The 17,740-nt window shown below is 41.8% G+C and overlaps 1 protein-coding gene across 4 annotated transcripts in view; it reads right to left on the bottom strand.

Annotated features, from left to right (window-relative positions):
• ANO3 (anoctamin 3) overlaps positions 1-17,740 on the bottom strand; it is a 230,651-nt gene that overhangs the window by 125,814 nt on the left and 87,097 nt on the right. The window contains exon 1 of one of the 4 annotated variants that reach the window (XM_081834543.1): positions 3,918-3,936. The exons of the other annotated variants lie outside the window; for them this stretch is intronic. The gene's annotated coding sequence lies outside the window, so the exon portion shown is untranslated. Of the gene's footprint in view, positions 1-3,917; positions 3,937-17,740 lie in introns of those variants that run through there. 4 annotated transcript variants of the gene reach the window in all.

Raw genomic sequence — 17,740 nt, 5'->3', positions numbered from 1 at the left:
AAATGCCACACTATGGATCATTAGGAAAGGAACTGAAAATAAAACATAGTACAAATATATGGTGTGACCTCGTTTGGAATACTGTGCCCAGTATTTAGTTGGTCACCTCTACTGAAAAAGGATACTGCAGAGATGGAAAAGGTTCAGGAAAAGGCTACAAAATGATCAAGGGGATGGAATGACTCCCATATGAGGGAAGGTTGAAGTGTTTAAAGGTAAAGGGACCTCTGACCATTAGGTGCAGTCGTGGCCGACTCTGGGGTTGTGGTGCTCATCTTGCTTTATTGGCTGAGGGAGCTGGCGTACAGCTTCCGGGTCATGTGGCCAGCATGACTAAGCCGCTTCTGGCAAACCAGAGCAGTGCATGGAAACGTTGTTTACCTTCCCGCCAGAGTGATACCTATTTATCTACTTGCACTTTGTCGTGCTTTCGAACTGCTAGGTTGGCAGGAGCAGGGACCAAGCATCGGGAGCTCACCCTGCCACGGGGATTCGAACTGCTGACCTTCTGATCGGCAAGTCCTAGGCTCTGTGATTTAACCTACAGCATTACCCGCATCCCGTTGAAGTGTTTGGGACTTCTTAATTTAGAGAAAAAGGTGAGTAAGAGGTGGCATGGTGGAAACTGATGCAGAAATGTGTTTTCCCCCTCTCACACAACACTAACATGGGCATCTCATGAAGCTGAACATAGAAAGATTCAGGACTGACAAAAGGAACCCCATGGGAGGCAGTAATGGCTACCAGTCTAGATGGATTTAAAAGAAGATTGGATGTGGAGGACAGGGCTGCCAATGGCTACAAGCCACAATAGCTATGCCCTGCCTCCATAGTTTAGCGCTGTAATGCTTCTGAATATGATACCAGCTTCCAGAAACCTCAGCAGGAGAAAGTGCTCCGGTGCTCTAATCCTGCTTGCTGGTTTCCAATAGGCATCCAGTTGGCCAGTGTGAGAACAGGTTGCTGGACTAAATGGGCCATTGCCTGATAGAGGGTTTTTTTTAATGAACAAAGACTTAATGTTTAATGACTGGGGATATTATTCTAATGGATGGAAAACACTCTTTAGAAAATGATGCACTTCAGTTAGTGAGAGAAATAGAACAGCCTGGATCCAGTCTTTCAGTTTGAATTTAGAAAAGCAGGCAGAGGGCAGAGTTTAGCTGAAGTTAGCTGGACTCAGGATGCAGCCTTGGGAGAGCGAAACAATAGCTCCCCAGAAATCTGGAGCGGATGTTTTCCTGCCTATTATAGGGGTCTCTTTGCTTCCAAAAGTGTATCTGCATATATATGCCAATAAAGCAGACATTGAAAAAAAAATATAAATCACCAGAACTCTCTGCTGTCTGTCAGTGTATTGTAGACAATAATGAGCTAGGTGGACCCATGGGCTAACTCTTGCATTGCAGAGGATTGAACTAGATGGCCCTTAGGAATCTCTTCCAACTCTACAATTCTATCATTCTGTGACTCAGTATAAGGCAGCTTCCCAGGATCTGTTTGCCAGGGGACCTCTGACTTCTGCCATGCAATGGTCATGTTGTTCGGAACTATATGCTTGTTCCTGTTTGCCTGGAAAAAAATAATGCACATGCCTTGACAAAAGATCCAGCTGGTGCCTAACAGAAGAACCCATCTACTTAGCAACACCCTCCCAGTTTGCTCTTTATACTGATCCTTATTCAGACTGGCTCCAAGCATTTGCACTTTTATTTAGAGCCTATTTGGAAGTTAAACAGACTCACTTCCAGAAGTCTGCTTGACTTCCGAAATGTTTGACTTTCAAAGTGCGGCTTCTGATTGGCTGCTGGAAGCCCGTTGGACATTCAGCTTCCAAAAGAACATTCAAAAACCAGAACACTCACTTCCAGTTTTCGATCAATCGGGTGCCGGAATGTTCGGGAGCTAATAAATAACAATAACAATAATAATTTATTTATACCCCGCCATCTGGCTGGGCCTCCCCAGTCACTCTGGTGGCTTCCAACAAAACATTAAAATACAATAATTATAAATCATCAGATATTAAAAGCTTCCCTAAATCAGCTGTAAAGGTAAAGGTACCACTGGCCGTTAGGTTCAGTTGCGGACAACTCTGGGGTTGCGCGCTCCTCTCGCTCTATAGGCCAAGGGAGCTGGTGTTTGTCCACAGACAGCTTCCGGGTCATGTGGCCAGCATGACTAAGCCACTTCTGGCGAACCAGAGCAGCACACAGAAACGCCATTTACCTTCCCGCTGGAATGGTACCTATTTATCTACTTGCACTTTGACATGCTTTCAAACTGTTGGTGGGCAGGAGCTGGGACCAAACAACGGGAGCTCACCCCTTCACGGGGATTCGAACCGCCAACCTTCTGATCGGCATGCGTTGCTCTTCAATCAAGTCTCATGGCCGATTTCCTCTCCCTTCGCTGCCTACTTTGTTTCAACCCTGCTGATGCCTGGTGGGCAGTGTGCTGGGCAAATCTGTTTATGGCAGCCTTCATTCCATAAACAGCCACGTATGAATGAGTGCAGAGGAAAGCTCCTTGTCTGTGCATATTGTACATAAATTGCAAAAGAACATATGCAAGTACAGCTAGGGTCTATGCTTGCCATTGGAGGTTCTGCTTTCTGCAGAGTTCCCAAGAGAGCTTATGCATGTACATGTTGTAAGCATGTAGCTCTTCCTCAGCTTTTGCTGACTGTTCATGGAATGGTGAGGGCAGCAGGTGCAATCAACTGAAGCCAGAACTCTCATAGCCAGTAACTATGGGTTCCAATATGACATTTCAGTTGGTTGGAATCTGTTGGCAGGCACTTACTATCTTCCTATTTTTGCATTATGTAATGTTATGCTTTGTGTTTAGTGTTATATAAGCAGGCCAGAGGTAATGCCTCAAATGGAAACTGCTTTAGATGCTACATTTGTACGAGCACCTATAAAAGTGTCGTTCACTTAATTCTTGCCAGCAAAACACTTATATATATTTCAAGCATGGGTAGTCCTATTACTTTAAGTGCTTTGCTGGGTAAGCTGAGAGTTTTCCTTCACATGCAGTACTGGTTTTTAATTGATGCTTATTTGAAGCTGAATTGAAGGCTCTTGGTAAAGGTTTGTCTACTGCTTAGGCACGACATTTGCAAGTGTTTATAGCTGGAACAGCATAGTTATAATGAAATAGATGGTTAAAAAATACAGTTCGGTGAAGTGGACCAAAGCAAAGTTAAACTAGAATTTATTCCTACAAGACTGAAATCCAGAAACTGAAGTTTGTAAGGAAACACAAAATGCAAAACTCAGAATATCTTAAGCAAAACCATAATAAGATTTATATTATAGCAAGTCCTGTAATATAATATGACAGTGTTTACCGATGTAATATAAGAATGTTAACAAATAAATAAAATGCAAATTAAAAAATATATATTGTGTGATATATTGAAAATGTCAGATGTAGGATAATATTGACATTTCTTATTTCAGTGTTATTTTGAACAATATTTTTAGCTTTATCTTCCACCAAATTATATCCAAAGTCATCTAAGGCAGCATTTTTAAAGAGCTCATGGATGGGAAATCCTTAACTTGATCATGATTTCAATAACTCTTTATGTTTACCATCCAAATCTGTCCTTGAATCACACAGGGTAGAATTCAACTAAGTTCTGTTTAGAGTACACCCACTGAAATGAATGAAGATGGCTAAGTTAGGTCCATAAATTTCAATGTGTGTGATTTGAGTAATACCACTCAAAAATATCACCCAAAGTAATTTGTTTGTTTTGATTTCAAGAAGTTTGCAGGCATGAATTGCTCTGAATTTAGAACCATAGTGTTGGAACAAGACCTAGGTGATGTGGGTTCAAATCCCCACACAGCCAGAAAGCTCACTTGTTGACATTGGGCCAGTCCCAGTCTGTCAACCTAACTTACCTTATGGGCTTGCTGTGAGGATAACCATGCGCAGGGAGAGAACCAGGGGGTGGGGGTGGCAGGCTACAAATGTGATAATAAATAAATAAATTATTGTCATGAAAACAGTTCTGCCTAGAAAAATGGCCACCACTTAGTTCCTGAAATTCTGGAGTAAGGATATGGGAGCCAGCTCATCATCTAGCCTGACGTGAGAACCGTTCCCCTCTGAACTGTATATAAGTCAGACTTCTTGAAGGACAGGAAGTCCTGGGGTGTTTCCCGAGCAGGAATTCACTGGAATTCAGTTCCAGCACCTCTCAGGGAGTAGCCATTGCCATTATAAGAGAACAAGGGTGGTGTTCATGGTTAGTTCTGCTACACACACACACACACACACACACACACACACACAGTGCACTAACTCTTGTTTTGCTTTGTATTTATGTATTTTAATTGTTGGTTTTGGTAATATTGAATTTATTCTGTGTTTGTTAAATTGTTGATTTTTGTCATTTTTTAATTTACTGACATGCTCTGTATTTCATATATTTGCATTTTTACATTTTTGAATGTTTGCTGTAACCACTGTGGGCGCAGCTGATTGTGGAAAAGTGGCATATAAATAAACTTAATCCATTTTTGCTAGCTCTTCCTTTCCTCAGGTGCCACAACAGGGCTACTCAGTGATGGTTTTTGCCAAGGGAGGAGATGTGGTTTGACTTTTAAGACAATGCTTCCCCATCCCCACTTGTATTTACTGTTTTATTTAAGTATTGTTAGTATTTTTATGCCTTGTGAGGTTCACCTGCAAGATTGCACACCTTGTAACAGTAGCACAGAAATAAGATAGAATCATTGTCTCAAATTCAAAGAGCCAAAAGTGCAAAAGAAAGGTGTTCCTCTGCTAGTCTTTTCATATTCTCACTGAGAAACTGGATATGAAGAGAAGCTTCCCCATGCTCTGAGCCACAATGAAGCATGGAAATGCAAGCCTGGAGAAAGGGGAACCCCACGAGAAAAGTGGGAAATCTCCCTGCATCTTAACAGCTGGCTGGTATGGTGAGAGGCTTTGCTTAGAAGTCCTTGCAACTGGGGTTGTCAGAGAAACCTGCTCTAAATGGATGAAGACACAGAAATCCCCTCCATTCATTTGTTCAGGAATAGAATCCCTTGAACCAAATGCAATGTGTTTGTTTTTTAAAGTCTGCAGATTATATGTAATTAATGACAGTTTTTTAACATGTCACTTTGTTTGCCATTTCCTTCTGTTATCATGAAGCTCATAAAGGTTTAGAACCCTACAGGGAGATAGCTAATTTATGGGCCATTAGCTGCTTCATTTACTATGAAAGGGAACAAACAGGGAATCTAATAACACATGTTATTTGTTCTTGGCTAACAGGGGGGCTGCCAAGGTGTGAGAAAGCCACTGATGTAGTGAGGTGCTTCTTTGCTTGTCTGATTCCGAAAACATTGTTAAGTTGCCAAAGATAGCCCACATGCACTAAGACTGCAATGCTAGCCATGCCTACTCAGAAATAAATCCCATTGAATTCAGTGAGGCTTACTCCCAGGAAGGAGGGGTTAGGATTTCAGCATTAATCTGCTTCTAACTGTGAATTATTATTATTTTAATGTTATGTATCACTCATTATTTTCTTTCCATGTGGAGAGAAGAACTCTCTCTTACTGGTAGATTTCATCTGTGTTCCTCCATTAAAGTTCCAGTAGGGAGAACCATCTGAATTTGACTGCCCATTTTTGAACACACTGAAAATGCATTTTAAATGTTAATTTAACTTTAAAATTCCTTCCCTTCTCTTTCTCCTCACAAAATGTTTTCTTGACATAACTAAACTCTCCCCCCATGATGCCTAAGTGGGGGGAGGGGAAGGAGATAGAATGACAAGCTGATACTGAATTGTGAAGTCAAGGTAGTGAGAGTGGCAGCAATCCTAACCCTACATACCTAGGTGTAAGACCCACTGAATTCAATGAGACTTACTTTTGAGTAGAGTTTCCAGCCTTAGATAGCTTTGTGATGGGCCATTAGTCACTTTATTATGTTTGTGTTTAAGGTATCACATAGCTCTATGTTGCTTTTATCCCTCAGCAGGGAACGCTAGGAAAGGCAATTGATTTGTAAATATAGTGTGACTGTATAGTGTAATCTATATAGTGTAGATCATGACAACAACAAATACGTATAGTGCAGCTATAGCAAACAGTACAGGAATGTATCGGATGGAAATACAGTGGTACCTCGGGTTATAGACGCTTCAGGTTACAGACTCCGCTAACCCAGAAATAGTATCTCGGGTTAAGAACTTTGCTTCAGGATGAGAACAGAAATCGTGTGGCGGTGGTGCAGTGGCAGCAGGAGCCCCCATTAACTAAAGTGGTGCTTCAGGTTAAGAACAGTTTCAGGTTAAGAAGAGACCTCTGGAATGAATTAAGTTCTTAACCCAAGGTACCACTGTAACAGTGGAACAAAACCATTTCACTTTACAAAGAATAAATGACTGGGCGGATGTTACTAATTTTGTACATCCCTGCTTACAACACAGATCTACTATTGGAGTTGGAGAAAAGAGGACTATTTTCCAACAGTACAGGGGGATGAACCGTGCCACCATTCAGATATTACTGGATTACAGCTTCCATCATGCCTGATCAATGGCCACAGTTTCCTCACCCCTAAAAGAGTAGCTCAGCTTTATGAAGAGATTCACAGGGTCAAATTACAGCAAAGTTCGTGCAATTACCAAAATGAATCAGGAAGCCCTTTGGTCTCTGCTCCTAACCTAAAAGCGGGACACTTTTTCTGAGCATCTTTGCCCTTTGTGAAACCTAATTTAGACAGGCGAGTTCAAGAAACCACGTTCCTTTAACATGAATTAACTTGGTAGTGATGCACCCAGTATCATCTGGGCAGCAGCATTTTGAACTGCTCCTGAATTAAGAACGCTCTTGTCCCAGAGATAGGGTCAGCCTGTTTTGAAGGGGATTGCATTCACCTTGAAAGATCAGGCATGCAGTTTGAGGATGCACTTGAACACCCATTTGCTCCAGCTTTGGCTGCTATAGCAGCTACACCTATTCCTGGGGTGGCCAGTTCTGGCCATGGTCACATATGCATTAGTTATATCTAGGTTGGATTACTGTAATGTGTTCTAATGTGAGGCTGTGCTTGAACACCACCTGGAAACAACAGTTAGTGGGGGAAATGCTGTCACTACGAGACCAAAAAGTGCTAATTTTAGAGATTATGTTTAACCCTGATCTCTAAATCAAGAGATTTGGAGTTGCTGGTCCATTTCTCGGTGTAATTCTAGTTACTATATCTCCTAAGACTGAATAAGCAGCAGTGGAACCAGAATCTCAGACAAACAGATGGGACTGTAAACATTTTCAACTAACATTTCTGAAAAGTAATTTATTTTCTTTTTGTATAAAAAAATGTATTTTGGAAACATGCTTTAAAGATACCATGAAAATGCTTTTAAGATAGCATGAGCAATTTGCTCAGTACAGAAGGCCATGTTGGAAATATATAACAAATCAAGACTGATGCAGCTGCTCTACATATTTATTTGCATGTAATTAACAATTTAAATATCTTTTTGATGAGGTGCCATATGTCAAACTATAGCTGGTAAGCATGATGCACTTAGTCTCCTACAGTATATGCTCATTACAAAAGCATTGCTCACAAATGTGAAAAATGTAGCCAGGCCTTCACACAGCAATTGTGTTTTACTAACTTTCAGGATAGAGCAGGATTATATATCCATATTTGGAGAGTTTAACTCAGGAAGATTGAAAACAATAAATTGGAAGCAGAGATCACATGATGGAAGGAGAAAAGGTATGTTTCTCAAAATTTGCCTTCCACTTTGCATCTCCCAAATCTGCTCTTGAGGCTTAGAAGCAAAAATTCCCCCCTCCCACTGGGTCCTCTGCTGGATCAAAGATCTTCCTGTTTGCAGAAGAGCAACTCTAGATCTAAGCCAATCAACTTGGATCTGTTTTTACACTGCCTCTTACTTTCTGCTCTTGTAGATTTTGTCTCCTCTGCAGTTAAATTCTTTAATAAACTATAAGGGCTAAAATGATGCAGTATTTTTTTTAAAAAAATAACCCTATAACAACTAATTTAATTATAACTTTCCCCAAAAGTATTCAAGGCACCTACATCAACCACTGTCAATATTTACCCTTTGCACCCGTGATATGAAGATACAAGACAACATGCACAGATTTAGTGATGGACTGTGACTTATTAATTTTGCATGGCTGATTTACAATGTAATCAACTAATTAGCTGCTATTTCATGGCAAACACTGCTTCATAGAATCATAGAATTGTAGAGTTGGAAGTGCCCCCACGGGTCAAAGTCCAATACCCTTTAATGCAGGAATACAGCTCACAACTGTCTCTGAATGGGCTTGAACCACCATCCTTCTGGTTAATAGTCAGAGGCACTGACCTCAACAGGAGCACAACAGGAATTCTCACTACCAATATAGGAACTAGAAAATGACATCACCGCCTTATCTTCCTTGCTCAGGTATCCCCACCCTGGCTCTAAGCTTTGGATCAGATATTCAGTTGCTCCTACTGTTCTCTGTTCACACTTTTTAAGGGTTTCCTGAGGAGGTCCTGATAGTATCACTGCCCCCAGTCACCAGGAGCTGGTAAGCTCCTGAGGTCAACCTCCCTTCATCATTCAAATGCCTTACTAGCTTAGCTCATACCATTTTATCTCACGTGCATTTAAGCAGTCTGTTAATCACATGCTTCTTTGGACCAAATAAAGTATAAAGCCTGGGCTGTTGCCCCAGTCCAGGCCACTTCCTTGGGCGTCTCATGTTCCTACTCTGTCTGGGTGGCAGGAGATGGTCTCCTTCCCCACATACAGGAGACAGAAGACAGTTCTTCTCATTCTTAACTTATTTATGATGGGGGCTATGAAGTGAATGTTACAGCAAGCATTAATCTAGCATCATTTTCCAAATTAATACCTCCCACTCCCATTTTGTGTCCCTGTTCTAAATATAAAACAGGTTAATGAAAATCCTGAGATAAGATAAACAAGAACGATATCTCTGAATAAACTGCTTTGGCTGATTACCTGTTTAATATAAATGTAGCCCTTGTGAGAGATGGGGGGGGGGGGGAGAATGCAAACATTTAATGATGTATTCCACCTATGGAAGGTCATAAATTGGATCCAGCAACAAATCATTTTGAGCATTGTATTAGATAAGTCAACGACTGGCTGAAATCTGCAAAGCCAGTGGGAAGGATTATCCATCATTTTGTGTTATAAATGGTACCTTTTGTTCCTTGAACTGCCAAAGATGCTTTAAAACTAGTGAAACTAATCATAACAAGAGACAACAAAGCCAATTCATTTTAGAAGTTGGAACAAACTCGGGCAGAAAATTACTATTGTCCATAGTGTATCAAGGGTTTAATACTAAATCTACTGCAAAAAGAAAGGCTGCATTAATCCCAAAGACACAGTGAAAATATCAACTCTGTTAATATAAGAAAAACAAATGGAGCAATCAACCAGGATTCCTACGTCACCAACAGATCTGTGAAATGAGATAGCTAATGCAAAACCAACTAGCTTTCATAAGCAAAAGCAATGAAAATAATTGACCCATTACCTATACTGTAAAATACCTATACTGTAAAATTCCATAAATAATTGAAGGTGAATGCAAAATTACTTTCAGCACAAAAAATAATTTGGCTCCAATCCTAAACACACTTATTAAAGACTAAGATTTATGTAAGACACAGTGAGACTTATCTCAAAGAAAGTGTGCATAGAATTGCTGTGTTAAAGTGCTAATGTTTTGTTGTGATAGCAGGAAGATTAACATTCTATACCAGTTTTATCTTACACTTTTTAATTTTTGCCTTATCTCATATTGTAATGTTTTGATTACAATAGCTAATCTGTTTAGTATGAAACAAATTGCAGGTACGCAGCCTTGTGTTTATCCTAAGCAAGAATATGTGGAAAGAGTGTTGTCACTCCCACTCCCATGGGATTTACATCCTGTTGCATCCTCTGTCCCTTCCTTGAGATGATCCTATAGTCACATGGTACATTCTTCAAATTATCATGTAGTAATTGGAACAGTTGTGGCATCAACACAACACCTGCAATCTAGTAGGCTGCAGTGTTAATTTTTTTTTTTATCTGCAACACTAGAATGATATATTTGTACTCCTTTCCACCTATACAACACTATACTTGAATTAACAGTGTACAAGTGTGTGTGGGAGCCAGTATGGTATTGTGGTTGTGACTCTGTTCAGCCATGAAACTCACTGGGTGACCTTACTTAGCTTAACCTACTTCAACAAGGCTGATGTACAGATACATTTTGAAGTGGAAGAACCATGTATACTAGCTCCTTGGAGGAAAGGTGGGAAGGTAGACGTCAACACAGCATTGTTCCAGTTGTCCCATCTGTGCAAGCATTTCAGCATGCCAGACAAAATGATCCCCACTCATCTCCTTGTATGCATTGTTCTAGGGGTTCCTACAAGCTCTCCCCCCAGTGAATTTTGGAGAGTCCAGGAGAAAACCAGGGGGGGGGGGGAGAAAGGAAAGCTCCATTGCACACACAGGGGTCCTTGTGCAGGCTTTCCACTGACAGGGCTCATTAGATGAATCCCATCCTTAATAAATAAATATTAGATATATTCCATTTTAAATCTGTGCATGCTCATCCCAGCCTTTTCTGAATCATGATACCTGTAGCTCATTCCTGTGAGGGAGGAGGTGTTAAAAACATGAAAGGAAAATATGGAAATCTATTGGGCACCAAGCCTCATGTACCTATGTCAATGACATCACAAACTGGAGCTTGTAAAAAGCCAATAGTGCAGTCATTGTCCTAAAGAGTCATTTTCAAATACCTGTGAGATGCTTCTCCAGAATTATGGCTCCTTCAGTCCTAATGTGGGATTCCTCAAGAAATTCTCAGCCCATCTTCTTAAACAGATGATGGTTGCTTTCTAGTCTTGTCTGGTTTGGCAAATTTTCATTAACAGCTACTAAGCCAAGCTTTCCTTACCATATACATATTGTATAGGACTGGGAAAGTTGATAGTTCTTTCCCTTTTCCTCCATTCCTTACTTCGCAAAGTCATCTTGTGGAGTGGGTGCTATGGAAGAGGAAAACTGGCAGTAGGGAAGGCTAGAGATGGCATAGGTCCCATCATCTTTAGGTACCAAATGTCCCTCTGTACATCACAACTTTGGAATAGGAAGGCAAGAAAGCAAACTGTCATCAGGGAACTGGATTACATCAGATTGCACCTGGGATACTCTTTTTATTCTTTCCTTTTATCAAACTACAATGCCTAGAAAAATTTGCAGCGTTTTTCCCTGTTCACATTTTGCACTTCCATATTAAATGCTTCTTTTTCTGGCAGTCATTTTAACCACACAAACCATCTATTACAGCAATACTTTTATTTTCTCTGTGTTAAGGTTTTGGCACCAACCTCAAGAGGCTCATAAAAACAGAGCTACTTCTTTTCCAATGCTGTGAGACACTTGGGAACAATTGTGTTTTTTCTCTCAATCTCCAGAACTGCCAGTTGAATTTCTCTTAGGGCAATTTGTCTATCAGTGAGCGATTAAATTTTTAATTTCTCTTTGACAATTCATTGCAGAAAATTCATTAGAAACCAGGGCAATCTATCATTTCCTGTTCATCTAGTGGGGACATGGATAGTTCATTATTGTTTGACACTCCTGCTTCCAGTATCGTTATTAATGAGAATTGGCAGCAAGTCATATCAGAAGGCATATCAGAAACTGATCCTACCATTGGGGAGAGTGAACAACCTGTCTCAGGCAGAAAGTGGTGGGAGTTGCAGAGCAGCAGGGAGGTATTGGAGGGCAAAAGCTTTGTTTATGCCACATGGCCTTTTTTGCATCTCCTAAACTTGCCTGCTGTCTTAGAGTAGGATGCTCGAGCACCCGTGTGGAAGTAAGATTCAGCTGCCAATCCAGCCAGGTAATGCACATAGAACAGGCGGAGAGGTGAGTGACAGCTTATCATATGATTCTATGATTCTATGATTTGCCTTGGACAACATCTTGTCATTTGCCTCATTCAAGACTTTTATATATGTTAATGAAGACGCCACAAGCTTATCACGCCAGATTTTGTCACTTCCTTTGATTAATCAGAAGGTATATCCATTATGACCATGGCCTGGGTCCCTCACATACTCCTCCCAAATGAATTCAAATAATCAGAAAAGCCTGGTTGTTGTTCAGAAAACAAGCCCCCCCCCGCCCCCGAATCATCGTCACATGCCACCAACCCCACCCTCTAATGCTTGCGACACCATACATGTAGCCACTTAAGATATGTATGCAATGGGCCAGGTCCCACTCCTCACCCACACAAACATGTTGAGGCTTTTCTTCTGAACAGCCCATACATCCCGTTCTTTCCTTCAGTGCGAGCCCAGAACAGGTTTTACTCATTAGCAGCATTCAAGTTGTGGGAATAGTCTATCAAAACAAACACCCCATAAACCCAACCATGAGCCCCTTCCAACCAAGGTTCATCTCGCTTAACATCCTGCAGTCAACCAGATGCTCCTGGGAAACATGAGCTTGGCTATCCTCCTCTCTGCATTTCACCAGCAGATGAAAACATTTATGTTTAGGAAGGCCTAAATTTGTAACTGGGTGACACGGACTAGCTAACTATGACTGCTTCTGGATAGTATGTTATAGCCTGCTATAAATAAGTTGTCATTTATAATATGGTGGGATGGGGTTTTGCTAAATTGTTTTACATTTTTGCTGTCTTATCTACTATAAACTAGTATGTTGACTGTCGAGTCACGCAGGGGTGCCCAAACTTTTTTCAAAGAGGGCCAGATTTGATGAAGTGAACATGCGTTGTTTGAGCTTTTTAAGGATTTTAGCCCAGGACATATACTGCCACAGGGGCCAGATTAAATCAACCGGCGGGCCGAATTAGGCCCCCCCAAATGGACTTTGGATGTGCCTGGGCATGCTAGGGCGTGATCAGTGTGTGTGTGTGTGTGTGTTTAAAAAACCCCACACCCAATCATTTTAAAGAAAGAATGATATATATCATACCTGTCAACCACCCCAGTTTGACCAGGGCATTCCAGAATTACAAAAGCCATCCTGGCTTCTGACTGGATCCTGTAATGTCCCATTTTCAGTGCCACTCTCTCATCTGAGTCAGCTAGCTCCTGCAAAAGCTTGGCACTGAAAGACGCTTGCCTTTCATGTGAAAGAAGGTGGCTGAGCAGGAGCCCATGGAGGTGGAGCTGATAATGGAGCAGACCACCAGGCTGTCCCCACTGGGCCCAGACATCATGCCTCTTGTACCTAATGCTGCTGCCCCACTGGAGAAGAAGAAGACAATGAGGATGACGACAATGACAGGGAAGAAGAGGTACCAGTGCAGCACTCGCTGAGCTTGCTGCTGCCAGTAATGAAGACAGGGGATTGGGGCAAGGAAGCCCCAGTTGGCTCATACAGAAGCACAGCACGGAAAGGTGCACATCCCAATTTTAATTGGTGGAACATTGGAGGGTACGCATAATTAAGTGGGTTGCAATGCTGGATTTAGGGTGGGTCCAGGCGGTTCCGTCATACAGGGTGCCGTGCTAAAGGGACACAAAATTGAGAAGATCCATTTGAAGGAGCCAGATTTTGGCCTCGCACAGGGTGCCATATTACAAAAGACTACCAAAACCCGCCCTTGGGTATTGCTCCTAGCTTTACCCAGGAGTCACACAATGGGAGGGAGGGGCTTTCTGAAATCAGACAGAGAAGAAGAAGAAGAAGAAGAAGAAGAAGAAGAAGAGGAGGAGGAGGAGGAGTTTGGATTTGATATCCCGCTTTATCACTACTCAAAGGAGTCTCAAAGCGGCTAACCTTCTCATTTCCCTTCCTCCCCCACAACAAACACTCTGTGAGGTGAGTGGCGCTGAGAGACTTCAAAGAAGTGTGACTGGCCCAAGGTCACCCAGCAGCTGCGTGTGGAGGAGCGGAGACGCGAACCCGGTTCCCCAGATTACAAGTCTATCGCTCTTAACCACTACACCACATTGGCTCTTGAAGCAGTAGTCCAAGCGGGAGAACCAATTAAACTGAAGGGGAGGCACTGTGGCTCTTCAGCTGTTGGACTCCAACTCCCATCAGCCCCAACCAGCATAGTAAATAGTCCAAGATGATGGAAGTTGTAGTGCAACAGCATCTGAAGGGCACCATGTAGCAATCCCTGGATTATTATTTTTTTAACCTTACTCAGACTGTGAGTTACATTTTAAATCAGATGGAAATTTATCTGTGTGGTTCCACTTAAACCTCTGGCTAACTTTACCTCAAGCAAGGACTTTCAAAGCCACTTCCCATTAATAGGAAAGAAAGTCTAGGAGAGACAGGTGACCATGAATCAATAACATTGCTTCATTGAAGTGATTAACATTAATTCAGTGTCGGCATCCCTGAAAGCCCATACTGTTAACTCTAAAAATGAGGTCCATTGTGATTGCTCACCATATCCTGGAAATGTCCCAGTAGCACAGAAAAACAGCAGAATGAGGCTGCAATCACAGTCCCACTAACTGGGAAGTAAGCCCCACTGAATTCAGTGGGATTTACAACTTGAGCAAATGCATAGGATTGCAAGTTCTTCTCCTTGAAGTGGATTTTTGAATGAGTTCCAGAAATGGTTTAGTTTGTCCCTGCCACTCGGGTGCCTAGAAGTAGTTTAGAGGATTATACAAAGGGTGGGGGGAGATTAAATGATAGCTGCACAGCCCATGCTCAACTGGGCTTGCCCCATGCAGCTGTTTTGCCAATATCAGAGGATTATTTTCAATTTTTCATTAGCACTGCAGTCACCTGCCTTTCAAATGCAATGTATTATATATTACCACAGGAATGAATAATACAGATTTGTTAGCTAGCTGGGAAGTAGAGATGTTGCAACTGCTACAGCTTCCTTTTCAAATCCTTTGAAGTGTTTCTCAATTGCAACAGGGATACAGCTGCTTGCGCGATTACAGAATAATTAGAGGTTGACAGATACTGTCAATTAGAGGTTGACAAAGACACTTAAGGTAACAGGGAGAAATCATGCATCCCTTGCCAGTACACAAACAGCACCCTGGTATTCACCCCATTGAATCCTAGTGCTTTTACACACAGAGAAGAGAGAGAGAGAGAGAGAGAGAGAGAGAGAGAGAGAGAGAGAGATGGAATTTGGCTTTGAGACAATTTCTCTTGACCTTTACATGTAAGGGTCTGGAGAGAAAAGTAGGCAGTTAGCCAAGCCCTCCTGAGGACAGATAATAGAAATGCTTCTCAAATGCAGGAAGCTTGGCAGTAAAAACAAAGTCCAGAAATGTCTTGGAGCTTTAAGGCCATTCTCTTGTGAGAAAATGGATTCAGCAGCGGCACAGATTACCTAGCGGAACTGTGGGATGTTACTATTTCCCCATGCAATATTTCTATAAAAGGCACATGGTATTCCACCTTAAAAAAAAAAATGGTTTAGACACATGACACTCCATTGTAGCAAATGGGGCTGGATGAGGTGCCTTCTGGAGTCCATAATTCCTAGGGCCAAACAAAATATTGCATGGAATGAAATGAAAAGTGACAGCAGTTGGGATCTAGATAATGCGTAGGAACAATTTTAACATTATGTTCTCCAGACCAATTTGGGTGGGGTGTCACAAAAAAACCCTTGTATATCATGCCAACTCTGTGTGGAAGCTTATAAACTGCTTAATATGTCGATAAGCCCAAGTGTACTTTGCTAAGGCACACAGTCCTAACAGCCACTGATGCTGGCATGGCAACTCTGTCTGTAATCAGGCCTATCCATATGGTAAGCAGCTTACAAACACTATGACGCCACACAAAGCTGCTGAAATGCCAGATTTTGTCCCCCCCCCCCTTTCCCAAATGGCCTATAATATGTCCTATTCCTCGTCGGCCTCCAGAAAGCTACATCCTCTTTTGGTTCTGGCCTGGCTGCCTAAGTGAGTCAATGTGAGCAGCTGCTGCAAGTCTATAAGGCAGGCAGGCAGGCAGGCAGGCAGGCACACACACCCTTGATGGGCTACCCTTTATTCCACCTGGGTCCTATACTGTGACTGCCTCTATAGTCTTGTTCTCTAGGCACAGCTTCTGCAGGTGCTGAAGGAGCACAGTGGGGAAGCCTTCTCTATGCAGATGTCTGCATCAGTCTGCGGACATCCAGGGGGTGGAACATCAGAACTCATCCACATCCTATTTCTCCTTTCATAGAATGTGGCATGGAGGGCAGAACAATCTACAGTACAATGAAGAAAGAGTGGAGAATCTTTTTCAGTCTGAGGGCCTCATCACTTCTGTACAATCTTCCAGTGGGCCCCATGATGCTGGTGGGAGCGGTTAGAGGCAAAAGTGGGTAGAGAAACAAATGCAAATATTATTTTTCCTCAGCGCACTGCTTTCTTCATGTAACCCTTCTTCCCCTGCTCAGGCAAGCAAGAGGCATTGTCAGAGCTTCAAGAGACATTCCAGCCAAGCAAAACACCCAAGGGTGTGTGAAGCAGGATGAATGGAGTGTGTGGCTTGGGGGACAGTGGCACAACTGGTGAGGGGGTGTGGCATTTTCAGAGTCCCAAGGATCTGTCCCTGCAATAAAGGAATAACCCTGGACAGGGCTTTTTTTTTGTGTGTGACAGTCCTCACCAGTACAAAGAACCAGAAGGGCTTTTTGTGCTACCCATGGGAGCCATTTTGTGCTGGCACCCACAGGATGTGTATCAGCATAGGAGTACTAGCACCTCATTTCTTTCAAAAAAAGAGAGCACTGAACCTTGGGAGATCTTCATCCCTACTTCTTACACACATTTTGGAATATGCACTTGAATTAATGATAGTTAATTCACCACATACTTTAAATAGATTCATTACATGCTCTGCTGGTGAGGTCCAAGCACTTAACATGTTTAAATTTAAAGGTTTTTATTTATTGTAATAATGTGACTTTAAGTCCAAAATATTTGCTGTTCAAAGCTTTACACTATTCCTTCTGATTAATGATAGAGCTTTATAAATTCAATTTACTCTTTATGGAAAGTATCTAAGGCAGCCTTTTCAGTATTAATTGGCTTTTTTAAAAAATGAGTCAATTTGGTTAGTTTTAAGTGAGGCATTAGGCAGCTATTTTCCCTGAGTCTCACGGCCTGTTAAGCTCAGCAGATAAAAACAATTATGAGTTATTAAAAATTGATAATTCACAAAATCACTAATTTAACACTTAAGAGAAACAAAGTAGAAAATTATTTTGAAGTCAGGTAGGCATTACAACAGAAATGTTTGAAGCAAATGATATATAAGAAGAGTTGGGCAGTCGGTGTCTTCTAGTTGCACTGTTACTTCACATGAGATGGCGGAGATGCTCAAGCAATTTGGCAAGAATATGGCCTGAACTCGGTGTCCACCTGCCAACATGTCCCCAGTATCTGTGAAGAAACATTGCTGTAAAAAGGTTTCCCACAACACTGAAAGTTTAAGGCAACTTGTTTACCTCATTCTAAGGTTGTGTATAGATATGCCCTGGACCCTCTAAAGCCCTTTGCTTGTATGGAATACAACCTTTGACCTCTAAGATTGAACCCAGTGCTGTTTTCTCCCTCCAACTACATCTGACATTGCCATGAAGTTATTTAACCTGAGTGGGTTTCCAAGAATTCAGTCTGGGTAATGGGATTCAGTCATGGCTGTGTGATCACCAGGAGTAAT

This window comes from Podarcis erhardii, assembly GCF_964252035.2.
Source record: "Podarcis erhardii genome assembly, chromosome: 1".
Classification (NCBI taxonomy): Eukaryota; Metazoa; Chordata; class Lepidosauria; order Squamata; family Lacertidae; genus Podarcis; species Podarcis erhardii.
The sequence above is the reverse complement of the archived record's forward strand: the minus strand, read 5'-3'. Positions and strand labels throughout refer to the sequence as shown.